This window comes from Ceratotherium simum, chromosome 11, assembly GCF_057802395.1.
Source record: "Ceratotherium simum simum isolate JZ-2026a chromosome 11, ASM5780239v1, whole genome shotgun sequence".
NCBI lineage: Eukaryota > Metazoa > Chordata > Mammalia > Perissodactyla > Rhinocerotidae > Ceratotherium > Ceratotherium simum.
Window position 1 is genome coordinate 43712876 of NC_141910.1, and position 12459 is coordinate 43725334.

The 12459-nt window shown below is 45.5% G+C and overlaps 2 pseudogenes; one reads left to right on the forward strand and one right to left on the reverse strand.

The window, feature by feature from the left end:
• The first annotated feature begins 1853 nt into the window (after positions 1-1853).
• Positions 1854-2412, forward strand: LOC101393586 (lipid transferase CIDEC pseudogene; annotated as a pseudogene).
• Positions 2413-6635: 4223 nt separating this feature from the next.
• Positions 6636-7339, reverse strand: LOC101403867 (large ribosomal subunit protein bL32m pseudogene; annotated as a pseudogene).
• Positions 7340-12459: the final 5120 nt, after the last annotated feature.

Consider the following 12459-nt stretch of genomic DNA (forward strand, 5'->3'; position numbering starts at 1 on the left):
TCTCAAGAGATGTGTTCTCTCTAATGAAGGAACATTGCGTTCAGCCACTGGCTCCCTCCCAGTGAGATTCCAGAGGGTGCTCTTTTATCCCCGGTGACCCATCCCAGGCTGAATTATCACAGTCAGGGAAGGAGATTTCTCCTGATTAGTCAGATTACTGCACTCAGCAGGATATGATCCATTTTAAGAAAGAAACAACTTCTCCAGACACTTGAAGGTTTTAGGATATACACTCAAAACTTCCAGGGGTGGGAAGGAACCATTGTCTCCCTGGAGTACTCCTTACAGCGCCAATGTCACTTTCACACTGAAATTTTAACCAAATTTTTTCCTCAAGGCACGCGCGCACACACACACACACACACACACACACACACACCCCTGCCTAATATTCCTTACATTAAGAGCTCTTTGAGACAGAAGACAGAAACCAGATCCGTAATCAGGTCCTCATTCAACTGTTTTTGAAATTCAGCATTATGGCTGTGTCACTACATACCAGTCTGATTGACAAACAATGCTAATACGATGGGAGGCCGGATCAGGCTGTACTTTGGGATATTTTTGAGCTTCTTTGGAGAAGATTATCTTATTTTCTGGTATTATAATAATAACAGTAGCCAGCATCTAGGCGTCTCAGACCTTGTAAGTAATAATTATATTACTGTAATAAGGCAATTTTACACAAAAGACTGTAATTAATCCTCACAGCCCTGTGAAGTTGGTATTACATTACATATGTCGTATATCAATTCATTTAATTCCTGTCAACAACCCCATGAAGTAAGTTCTATGTAAATTATCTGTATTTGCGGATGGGCAGTGAGGTGATACGAAGGTTAAACAACGCGCACGAGGCCATTAAGCAGGATTTGAAAGCAGTCATTTAGACCCCAGAACCCACACTCCTTCTTAAACAGCACCCTCTGTTGCTGCCTGTACCCATGCTGTTATGTACTGTTACATGGTCGCTAACAATTTCCCTCATCACAGTTTATTTTTTATTTTTAAATTGATTTGGGATTGGTGGGTGGGGTGGAAAATTTTTTTTTCAAGATTGTTCATCAGTTCTGCTGAAGCTGCCTGTCCCCCTCGGCCCCGGGCACGGGGCTGGTGTGATCGAGCCCAGGCAGGGAGGTGGGGCGGGTTGGTTCAGAAGGCCAGTTATCCCGGGTCCTCCGTCTCCTGACCGCCCTGGAGCGGCGCGCTGGCAGCCGCGTGCGCCACCTGGTGGCCAGAATCCCGCAGCGGGCGCCTCCACGGCGCGCGAGGGCCCCTGGGCGGCACGCGCGGCCCTCGGCAGTCGGACGGGAGCTCTTGCCCGCCCGCGCCGCCCGCAGGCTGCCGTCCCGCGGGGACGAAGCAGAGGGCTGTCGGAGTCCTCGCAGTTACAGGCCCGGGGCAGATGGGCCTTTCCCCTTTGTCTGGAGCGTCCTGTCCCGCGAAGCCGGCCTCAGGAGGGCGAGCTGGGGTCCGGGCCAGGGAGACTGAGAGGGCTCCCTCCAGGCCCGCGTGGGGCCGCCTCCCGCCCGGACAGGGCCCGCTGTCCCAGCCCCAGGCAGGCTCACCTGTGAGGAAGTGGGAATTGAGTTGAAAAGGGGGTGGTTTTGCCTAAGGACTCTTAAAATGAGCTCTTTAACATTTACAAGTACTTAACATTCATGTATTTATATATATAGGCATATGTTTATTTCTCTGTATCCTCACTTCTTTCCAGAAAGGGTATTAAAGCTAGAATTACGTCATACAAGGTTATTTTTTCCTCACTTCAGTCATCTTAGGCTTGTGAAGAGCATAGGTGTGATGGCCCCCCAGAGCCCTCACCTGTGGAGTAACCAGTGCCAACCAGAGCTGTGGAAGGGTATCTGGCCAGTCTTGAGGACCTCCTGCCCAAGGTCTGAGACACCTTGATGCTGGCAGACAAGCGCTTCCCCCGGTGCTGGAGGAAGATGGCCCCACTGTAGAGACAGAAGAGTAGTTTCCGGGCCCTGCAGAGGGCATGATGCTCCAGAAGGTGCGGCCTCCATCACAGCAGGAGTCTAGGTACCAACTCTCCCTCTCCCATAAGACTGCCAAGAAGGTCAGTGAGGCCTGCGTAACTTTCTATCTGCACAAGGTGAACCCGCAGGAGTTCATTGGCTACCTGAGCCTGAAGGCAACTCTCTATGGCACATGCTCCCTTTCCTGTGGTCTGCACTGCACATCCTGACGGAAGCTCTTCACTGGGGCTGCTTCAGCACACAGGCCACGGGCTACGTGCTGCTCAGCACCTCCTGTTACATGCAGCAGGTCCTACATGCCACAGAGGAAGGGCAGCCCTCCAAGGGCAAGGCCTCATCCCTTATCCAGACCTGCCTGAAGATACAAGTCCATGGAGGCCTTTCTTGGCCAACGACTAGACTGGCCATCTAGCTTACTTTGTGAGTACTGTGTTATTGTACTTAAGGGCACACCTCTCCGTGAAGAGGCAAGGTCTTATCTGCAGGGTGAGGCCATTCATTATGTCACTCTATTAAGGAGGAAGAACATTTCTCAAATCTGAATCTGAGATCTGAGCAGGGAAAACTTGGGCAGGCTGCAGAGTGGGTGGTCTTGCTTTGTGCAGAGATTGAGGATGTCAAGATTGCCAATGAGGGGACTTTTGGGAGCTGGGCTGGAGGATGGTGCCCTCTAGAAAGAGGAACCTAAGGAGGGCACCTGAAGACTTGTATTAGATCCTTTAGGCAAGTGTATAGGTCTCTCAGATGGTGAGTGAATTGGGTTAGAGCTTGTGAACTAGGGACAAATTAGCTGTATTGGAGCCAACCCACATACTGGCAAAGCCACTTAGGCTTAGAGAGCCAAGAGAAAACCAATGGATGAGGGAAGGGATAATGTCCACATTCAGACTACAGCTATGATAGTAGGCTGTAGCCCTTGGGCACCAGTGTGGTGTTGACTTGGTAACTGAAGTGAAAAAACCCAAAGGTTAGGAATAGAGTTGGGGATCCTTAGATAGTCATCCCTTCTTCTTTGACTTCTTCTGACACTAAACCTTGCAGGATCTAGGTTTAGTTTTATTTAGGGAAAAGTTTTTTCTTGTAATCCATTGTTTCAATATGAGCCAATAGAGAAACTGGTTAAGAAGGTAAACAGAGTGTTTGCTTGCATTAATAGCAGCACAGCATCTGGGCCAAGGGATGGAATCATCGCATTGTCCTATTGTTACTCTTTGCTAGTGGCAGATGGCTAGGTCGTGGCCAGCCATCATGGCTGGGTGAGCTTTAAGCACTCCTTGCCCTTGAACCCAAGTCCAGGCCAAAGGTAGGTGAAAAGCCTCTTTGGCCCCCTTTATCTGACCTTTTCACCTGGTTGATGGAAGGCCTGGGTAAAGGGACTCCAGCATTTCTCTTGGCCTAGAGTAGAGCTCTAGGCCAACCACTCCATATCTCCTTTGCCTGGCTTCCCCTTGGTCCTGCTGGCAAGGGCAGATTCCCTCCCCATACAGGAGGCCGTCCCTGTCTTGTTGGCAAGACCAGAGGCACGTGATTCCCAGGGATAGAGATCCTAACAAGGAGAGCAGAAAAGGCCAAAAGAATATTTGCCCAACTCTGTACCCTTGACCAGGTCCTAGCTGCCTCCTCTACTTGGGTAGATTAAGGGAGCCTTGAGCTTCCCCTCGTGGCTAAGGTGTGCCATGACTCTGGGCAAACCATCTCTCTAAAATGATACGTGGTCCATTAGCATACAGTTAGTTAAAAGGGCATCCTGGATGACAGGGCTGGGAGCCAAGAAACACTTGAAGTAACTAAGGATGTTTGGTTTCAAATAAAGAAGACATTCAAGGACCAATCTCTCTTTAAATATTTAGAAAGTTAGTGGAAGAGGAGATATTTATTCTGTGGAGGATTAAAAGGCAAAATTGGGACCAAGGAATAAATTACTAGGAAGGAATAAATTACTAGGAATAGATTACTACAAGGAATAAATTACTAGGATTTTTGCCTCAATATTAAAACTAGCCCCTGGAGATATTCAAGAAGTGCTGCTGACCACATGAGTGCCCTAGGAAGGAACCTCCTGGCTGGAAGCCCACTCATTCCTGCAAGCCCTTGTTGCAGGCTTTCTGCAGTCCTATTTTCAGTATTCTGCCTGTGATGGTGACTAGAAACAGTGACGTGTCCTGGAAACTCCAGTATGTTCACATTCACTCCACACCCTCTACAAGGCCTCATGCTTTTGGAAACAGAATAAGGATGTATTGTCTAATCATATCCTGACTCATGCTTTGTAAAATATGGGCAAGATGATAGAGTTTCATCCAACTCTGAAGGTCTGTAACTCCCTATTTAGCAGACGAGATTAAGTAATCACCTTAGATTTCCTGGTGAAGTAGTGGCAGAATGGAAGCTAGAACCAAGGATCTGACTTCTCTCTGGATGTTTTTTTTTTTTTTTAATTTTATTTATTTTTCCCTCAAAGCCCCAGTAGATAATCATATGTCATAGTTGCACATCCTTCTAGTTGCTGTATGTGGGACGTGGCCTCAGCATGGCCGGAGAAGCAGCGCGTCAGTGTGCGCCCGGGATCCGAACCCGGGCCGCCAGCAGTGGAGCGCGCGCACCTAACCACCAAGCCACGGTGCCGGCCCCGTCTCTGGATGTTATTAGAGACTTTTATGAATTCTGGCTCAAAAGCGGCTAGCTTCCTCTGATGAGATAGGTACAAGAGTCATCTGATTTGGAACAAGCTTCCCCTGTTTAGCTCTGTCTGCTCCGTTCTGCAGGTCTTCCACTCATCCTCCCCTCCCTTTAACACATCTTCATAGTGATGGCTTTTATCTGTTGGTTTGGGATGCCCCTGGTACAGTATGAGATGAGACAGAGCTTACTTCTGGGTTGAGCTGGTGGTTTTCCAAAGATGAGCTCTCCTCTGTATGTATATCCACCTTTGGCAAGGACAAGCCCTGGTGTCATTTAATGTCCCTATGCTACCTGTATATTTGGAGAGTCTGCTATTGCCTTAGAGGCTGTAACTCCTTGAGGGCAAGGAACACAGAATCATTACTCTGAATCTCCAGGCAGCTAATCAGGTGTTATACCCTGTGGGCATTTGATAGGTATTTGCTATTTGCTTCTCGTCTTCTCCCACATGAAATCTCAAGATTCCATCATCCAGGGAGTCAGTTCCACCTTGCTGCTCCTCCTCCAAGCTCAGCTTCAGGAGATAAGGCTTCAGAAGGGGAGTGTGTCTTCCCACATATGGCTCTGTTTTACACTTAATGTGTTTATTTGAGTACCTAGATACCATGGGGATAGGTGCCATAGAAATAGAAGGAAGGAGCAGGGAGGTAGAACAGAGAAAGGAAGGACCCAGAACACCAGGGGGCTGGAAGCAGTGTTTTTGTGACACCAATGTTTATTTTGAGCTGGCAGTATTATTTATCATGTCCTCTGTGCACAGCCTTTCTCCCCCGGGAATGTAAATACTGTCTGCTTTCTTATGTACTTACATTGTTTGGGTCTCGAGAGGAGGAGAAATGCTGCATTCAGTATATAAAGACATACACCATTGTCACTATTTCTTATGTTTATGTGTCACTTGACACTTTTCAGTGCAGGTTCACACACACTACTTTCCTCATTTGATCCTATGTCAGGCAGATAGTATTCACCCCTATTTTTTTTGATGAATTTGAAGTTCAGAGACTAACTTGTGCAAAGTCACATGGCCAGTGAGTGGTCAGAGCTCAACTCCAGCTCTCTTTTTTTGAGTAGGCCTCCTTATGCTGAGATGGGGCTGTGCAGTGATGGGAATTCAGGGCAGGCTGGACAGACACCCAGGGTATTTTGGGCAGTGCCATCCAGGTTAGAATGAGCTGTGTGGAGTGATCCGAGTCACGGGGAAACAGCTGAAGCTTCTGCATGAAGCCCACAGGAAAATGTGATTGGCTGCAGAAGAGATTTTGCTAATTTTGTGTCTTGAGACAAAGGAAAACAGAAGGCATAAATGTACCCTGCTTTCAAGGCTGACAGCCATTCTAAACAGCTCCTTTGCCAGCACAAGCAAACTTCAGTGCTCTCAGCTTAGTCTGCCTGTGCTAACCCAAACACTGGTCCTGGGAACGGCCGCACGGCTGTCTTCACCCCTCCTCAAAGCATCATGGGACAGACTGAGTTCAGGCTGAGCCAAAAACAACATGAAATAGATCCCTGGGCATGGTTGGGCATATTCCAGCCTCATTTCTGCGATCCCCTTCATGCATATCTGATGTAGCTAGATGGTACTACATGTAAGTCCTGCATCTCCTTGTCTCGGGGTCTTTGCCTCTGCTGGGCCTGCCATCTAGAATGCCCTCTGCTTCCCCTCCCTCTCAGCAGACCATTAGTCTCTCCTTTGTCAAATCTGACCTATCCTTGGGGGCCCAGTTCAAATGTTCCTCCCTCCAAAATGTTTTCCTTTTTTTTTTACATAATTCTTGCTATGAATTTTCAATTGTTTTATTTTTCTGTCCTGAAAATGTTATGTTTACTTAGAATCTTAAGTGTAATAGAAACAGACATATTAATCCACTGATCCTCTGCATAAACAAACATTTTTAGAATTTACTCACGATATATTCTTCAAATTACCACCACAAAACCAATTGCTTATAAAGAATGTTTTAAACTATATTGGTGATTTAAAAACAAGCATGAAACCAACATAAAAACAAAGAATCTTCCTCTCTTTCAGGAGAAATGTTTTACGTGAAGTCATCCTCTTTGAACATCTTTGGTGTCAATTCTGGGTGAACCAGGACGGTCGCTTCCTGTCTCGTTCAATGATCCTCTTGCCCTGATCTCGTTCAGAGGCTGTCTCTCCCACGTACAGCAAGCACCATACTCTCTACATTAGGAGCCTTAAAAGGGCCCCCTCCTTGTTTCCCTATCTGTCTTCTGATTTCTGCAGTCTCCTTGCACACCTTCTCATAGCAATAGCCACAAAGGACGTGTTTCTGTTTCAGGTGACCACACTCAGGACAAACGTCTATATTGTTCTTAACTTTAATAAGCTTATGAGCGTTTCTTCTCCTACACCGGTTAACTTCAATGCTGCGTGTGTTTTTAGGAGCTGCCATCCAAAAGATACTATCCATAAGGCTGGAAATCTCCTTACTTCCATTGGTATCGTTTGCTGGTTCCGTAAATATAGCTGGACCTTGGACCACTAATACTGGTCCCCACGGAGGACTGGGAAAGCCTGGTCGGCTCTGCTGAAGTTTCTGCTGCAGCCGCTCCCAATAGTTCTGGAGAAGTCCCTGAGCTGCTGGCCACGGCGGAACTACCAGCACCAGCATGGCCGATGCCATCTTCCTCGCCCGAAGACCCAAAATGTTTTCCTGATTCTCTGTTACTTAAAGTGATCTCTCCCTCCTCTGACTGCCTATGACACCACTAGTTTGAGTTAGGCTCTAGTGGTGGGGATCAAAGGTCTCTCGATTCAGACAGCGCAACTAAGCCCCCAGAAGTTGGGGTCAGCCAGACTTCCCACCCTTTATAGAGGGAAGTCAGAACTGGCCCCCAACCACCCATCCAAGCTATCCTGTCCTTTCTCCCCCATCAGTTGATATAAGAAGATGATTGAAAAGGGAGAAGGTGGACTGGTTTTTGGGAGAGAAGTTAGTCACTCCGCTCCTTGAAGCCAAGGAAGAGGCGGGGATCTAAGAGAATCAGAAAAAAACAGAGGTGTTTGCAACAAGGGGAGTAGGCATTGTGCTCCCAGATGGTTGTTTGCTTGGCCTGTGGACTTGTTGATCTGCTCTTGTGGTTTGGAGCAGGGGCAAGAGGATGGGAGGGAGATGATGGGGAAGGGATACTGTGGAGCAGAGAGGGCCCAGAACCACCGCCTTGAGGAGGGTGGAAAATGGAGCTGTGTAACCTCGCTCCATTGAGGTAAGGAGACACCTGCCCTTTACCTCTCCTTTTTCATGGCCAACACACTCTGGAGGCCTAGAGAGAGGAGGGGGCCATGGGTAAAGAGAAGATCAAGTCTAAGCTAGAGCCACAGACAGATCCAGCCTGAATGATGTAAGGGCAGGTGAGGAGGCTTGAAGTTCTAGGATGAACAAGACTGAGTCTTAAATCTGAAATAATCAAAGGTGACTGGAAAGCTATGGAAAGGTGACTGGAAATCTATGGAATATGGCAAAGAAGTGATTAAGGAACCCACTATTTAGAAAAAGAAGGACAGTTAGGGGCAATTATAGGACCAAAAATCATGTTTTTATCCCCCAACTAGTTGAGATTATTCAATAAGCTGTTTAGAATTATTTTTGCACGGCTTCTCTCTCTCTTTTTTAAAAAAACACATAAGATAAAATTTACTATTTTCAACATTTCTCAGTGTACAATTCAGTACTGTTAAGTATACTCACATTGTTGTGCAACCAATCTCCAGAATTTTTTAATCTTGCAAAACCGAAACTCTGTACCTATTAAACAACTCCCCATTCCCCTCTCCCCCCAGCCCCTAGTAACTACCATTGTACTTACTGTTTCTATGAATTTGACTTCTCTAGATATCTAATATAAGTAATCCGGATTTGACTTTTTGTGACTGGCTTATTTCCTTTAGCATAATGTCCTCAAGTTTCTTTCATGTTGTAGTATGTGTCAGAATTTTTTCTTTTTTAAGGCTGAATTATATTCCATTGTATGTATACACACGTTTTATTTATCCATTCATCCGTCAATGGACACTTGGGTTGCTTCCACCTCTTGGCTATTGTGAATAGTGCTATTATGAGCATGGGTGTGCAAATATCTCTTTGAGATCCTGCTTTCAGTTCTTTTGGATATATACCCAGAAGAGGAATTGCTGGATTGTCTTAGTCTTTGGGCTGCTATAACAGAAATTTATTTCTCACAGGTCTGGAGGCTGAGAAGTCCAACATCGAGGTGTGAGCAGATTTGATGTCTGGTGAGGCTCAGCTTCCTGGTTCGTAGACAGCTGTCTTTTTGCTGTGTCCTCACGTGGCGGAAGGGGTGAGGGAGCTCTCTGGGGTTTCTTTTATAAGGGCACCAATCCTATTCATAAGATCTCTGCCCTCATGACCTAATCGCTTCCCAGAGGCCCTGGCACCAAATGCTATCACATTGGGGGTTAGGATTTCAACATGTGAATCTTGGGGTGATACAAACCTCCTGTCCCTTGCATGGTTCATATAGTAGTTCTGTTTTTCACTTTTTGAGGAACCTCCCTACTGTTTTCCGTAGTGGCTACAGTCTTTTACATCCCCACCAACAGTGAACAAGCACTCCTACTTCTCCGCATCCTGGCCAACACTTGTTATTTTCTGTTTTTTTGATAGTAGCCATCCTAATGGGTGTGAGGTGATATCTCACTGTAGTTTTGTTTTTCATTTCCCTAATGATTAGTGATATTGAACATCTTTTCACATATTCGTTGGCCATTTGTATATCTTCTTTGGAGATATGTCTATTCAAGTCCTTTGCCCATTTTAAAATTGGGTTATTTGGGTTTTTTTGGTTGTTGCTGAATTGTAGAAGTTCTTTATATATTCTGGGTTAATATAATCTGGTTAACCCCTTATCAGTTATATGATTTGCAAATATTCTCTCCCATTCCATTGGTTGCCTTTTTACCCTGTTGATTGTGTCCTTTGATGAGGCTTATCTCTTTTAGCAGTCCGAAGTTTTTGGGGGACAGGATTGTATTTCAGGGAGGTCTTCAGTAAATGACAGTGGACTGAAGCATGTAACATACACTGAGGGTGATTAGTCAAGCATATATATGTATATTTTTTGTGAGGAAGATCAGCCCTGAGCTAACATCCAATGCCAATCCTTCTCTTTTTGCTGAGGAAGAATGGCCCTGAGCTAACATCTGTGCCCATCTTCCTCTACTTTATGTGGAACGCCGCCACAGCATGGCTTGCCAAGCAGTGCATCGGTGTGCGCCCAGGATCCGAACCTGGGAACCCCGGGCCGCTGAAGTGGAGCGCATGCACTCAATTGCTTGCGCCACAAGGCAGGCCCTAGGCAAGCATATTTTTTTTTTTCTTTTGAGGAAGATCAGCCCTGAGCTAACATCCATGCTAATCCTCCTCTTTTTGCTGAGGAAGACCGGCTCTGAGCTAACATCTATTGCCAATCCTCCTCCTTTTTTTTCCCCAAAGCCCCAGTAGATAGTTGTATGTCATAGATGCACATCCTTCTAGTTGCTGTATGTGGGATGCGGCCTCAGCATGGCCGGAGAAGCGGTGTGTTGGTGCGCGCCTGGGATCTGAACCCGGGCCCCCAGTAGCGGAGCGTGTGCACTTAACCGCTAAGCCACGGGGCCGGCCCAGCAAGCATATTTTTAATGAGGTGGGATTTAAGTTTTGATGGTCAACGCAGACCCCAAGCAGAAATGCAGAATGGCAGTTTGCCTGTGGCCCCTTTTCCCTCCCTCCCTGTTCTTCCAACTCTTCCTCTCTGCTCAGGCACCAGGCGCTTTAGCCACCGGGTGTTTAACAAGTGGTTATCAAACACTTTCTGGGTGCCAGGCACTGTGCTAGGGATCACAAAGAAGAGCAAACAAAGCTCTACCCTCAACACGTGCAGTCCTGCAGGGAGATAAACAAGGGGAGAATTTCAGTGTAATGTGAGGAGTGACTTCAAGCAGGAAAAAAGGCAAAGAAGGGCACTTAACCTGGACCAAGGGATGATGGAAGACTTCCTGGAGGAAGTAGTCCTGAGGTCATTTGGCACCTGGCCTGGTCTGGGCACTCTCCGGAGTCTGCCAGAAGAGGGCTCAGAGTTGTGAGATGGAGGATAGGGGAAGGATGTCATATCTGCTGTGTTGTATTTCCCCACTTAACACGTGCACTATTTAAAGGTGCAAAAATAATTCTAGGCAGTTTACTGAAGAATCTCAATAAACTTTGTTTCCCTTGGAAAACTACAAGGAACAATATACAAGGCTAGTAATTTTATTCCCCAAATTAAATGCTTAATAAAAAGATTTGCTGTGTTTAATAACATATTGTGCCTCATATATGCCAGTCACTGCTCTAAGCACTTTACATGTATTTAACTTAATTACTACTCACAAAAACCCTATGAGATAGGTATTAATATCATTCTGCTTTTGTAGATAGGGAAACTGAGGCAAAGGGAGGCTAAGACACTGGCCCAAAACTGCAGAGTAGGAAGTGGCAGAGCTGCAATTCAAACCTGCAGCCTGGCTCTAGAGCTTGTGGTCTTGGTCTCCGAGGGTTTGATTTTTACATGCCAGGAAAGTTTTCCACTCAGTCAACTTGATCAAACAGAATGTGTTATAAGGTCACTCCCTTGAAGGCTCCAATTCCTCACTTGTACCTTCTGAAAGATTCACCCTTGATTTCGGTGTTCGAGAGTGGACTTAGTGTCACAGAGCCCTAGGAATTTCTCCCTGGGGCTCTTAAAATCACCACTTAGCTCTGCTTTCCAGATGCCCGGGAACCCCCCCTTAAAAATAACTCAAAAAAAAAGAAAAATCCATAGACATGAAGGAAAAAAAATCTCTGAGAAAGGATTAAAAAACCCCACATAATCACAATACCACTCTCACACAATAAAATTAATAATAATTCCTTAATATCATCTAATGCTAGAGTTCAGTTTTCTCTGGTTATTTCAAAACTCTCTTTTCACAATTGCATTTGGTTGTAGGTCACTTAAGACTTTTCTAATCTATAAAAGAATGTCTTCCTTTTAATTTTTATACATTTTATTTGTTGGTGAAACTGGGTCATTTGTCCTGTGGAATGACTAGGAAGACTGAGAAACATAGTTTAAGATGTCTTCTGGCTCTCTTTGTCCCTAGGCTCTACCCCACTAGGGATGTTCCATCAAGTACTGTGTTTTAAAGTCACTTGAAATAATTCTTCTCCATGTGATTAGGATACACTGTTGGTTTCATTTGTCTCAGTTTGCTTTTGATTGATGGAGGTTGCCTTTTCTAAATATGAGTGTGTTTTTTAATACTGCAAAATATCTACATGCTGAAAACCAAAATTATACAAAAGATATAAGCAGAGAAGTATAACTTCTGTGTCCATCCCCTTCCCCATTCAGCCGTCATTCTCTTCCTTGCCTTAGAGATAATGGTTTTTAATTAGTTTTTGCTTTATCCTCCTATTGTTGTTTATATGGATGTGTACTTGTATTCCTCCTCCCTTTCTAACAACAAAAAGGAGTATACTATGCCTACTTTTCTGACTTTGTATTTCTGGAGGCCATCCTTCTTTTTACAGCTGCATAGCACTTCGCTGTGTGCACATTCCAGAATGTATTCAAGCAGTCCCCTATTGATGGACATTTGAGTTGTTTCTAGTCTTTACTATTACAGATAGTGCTGCAATGAATAGCCTTGAGCATATGTCATTTCACAGTTTTGGGAGTTATATTTAGGGAAGACTCCTAGAACTGTGATTGCTGGGTCAAAGGGGAAAGG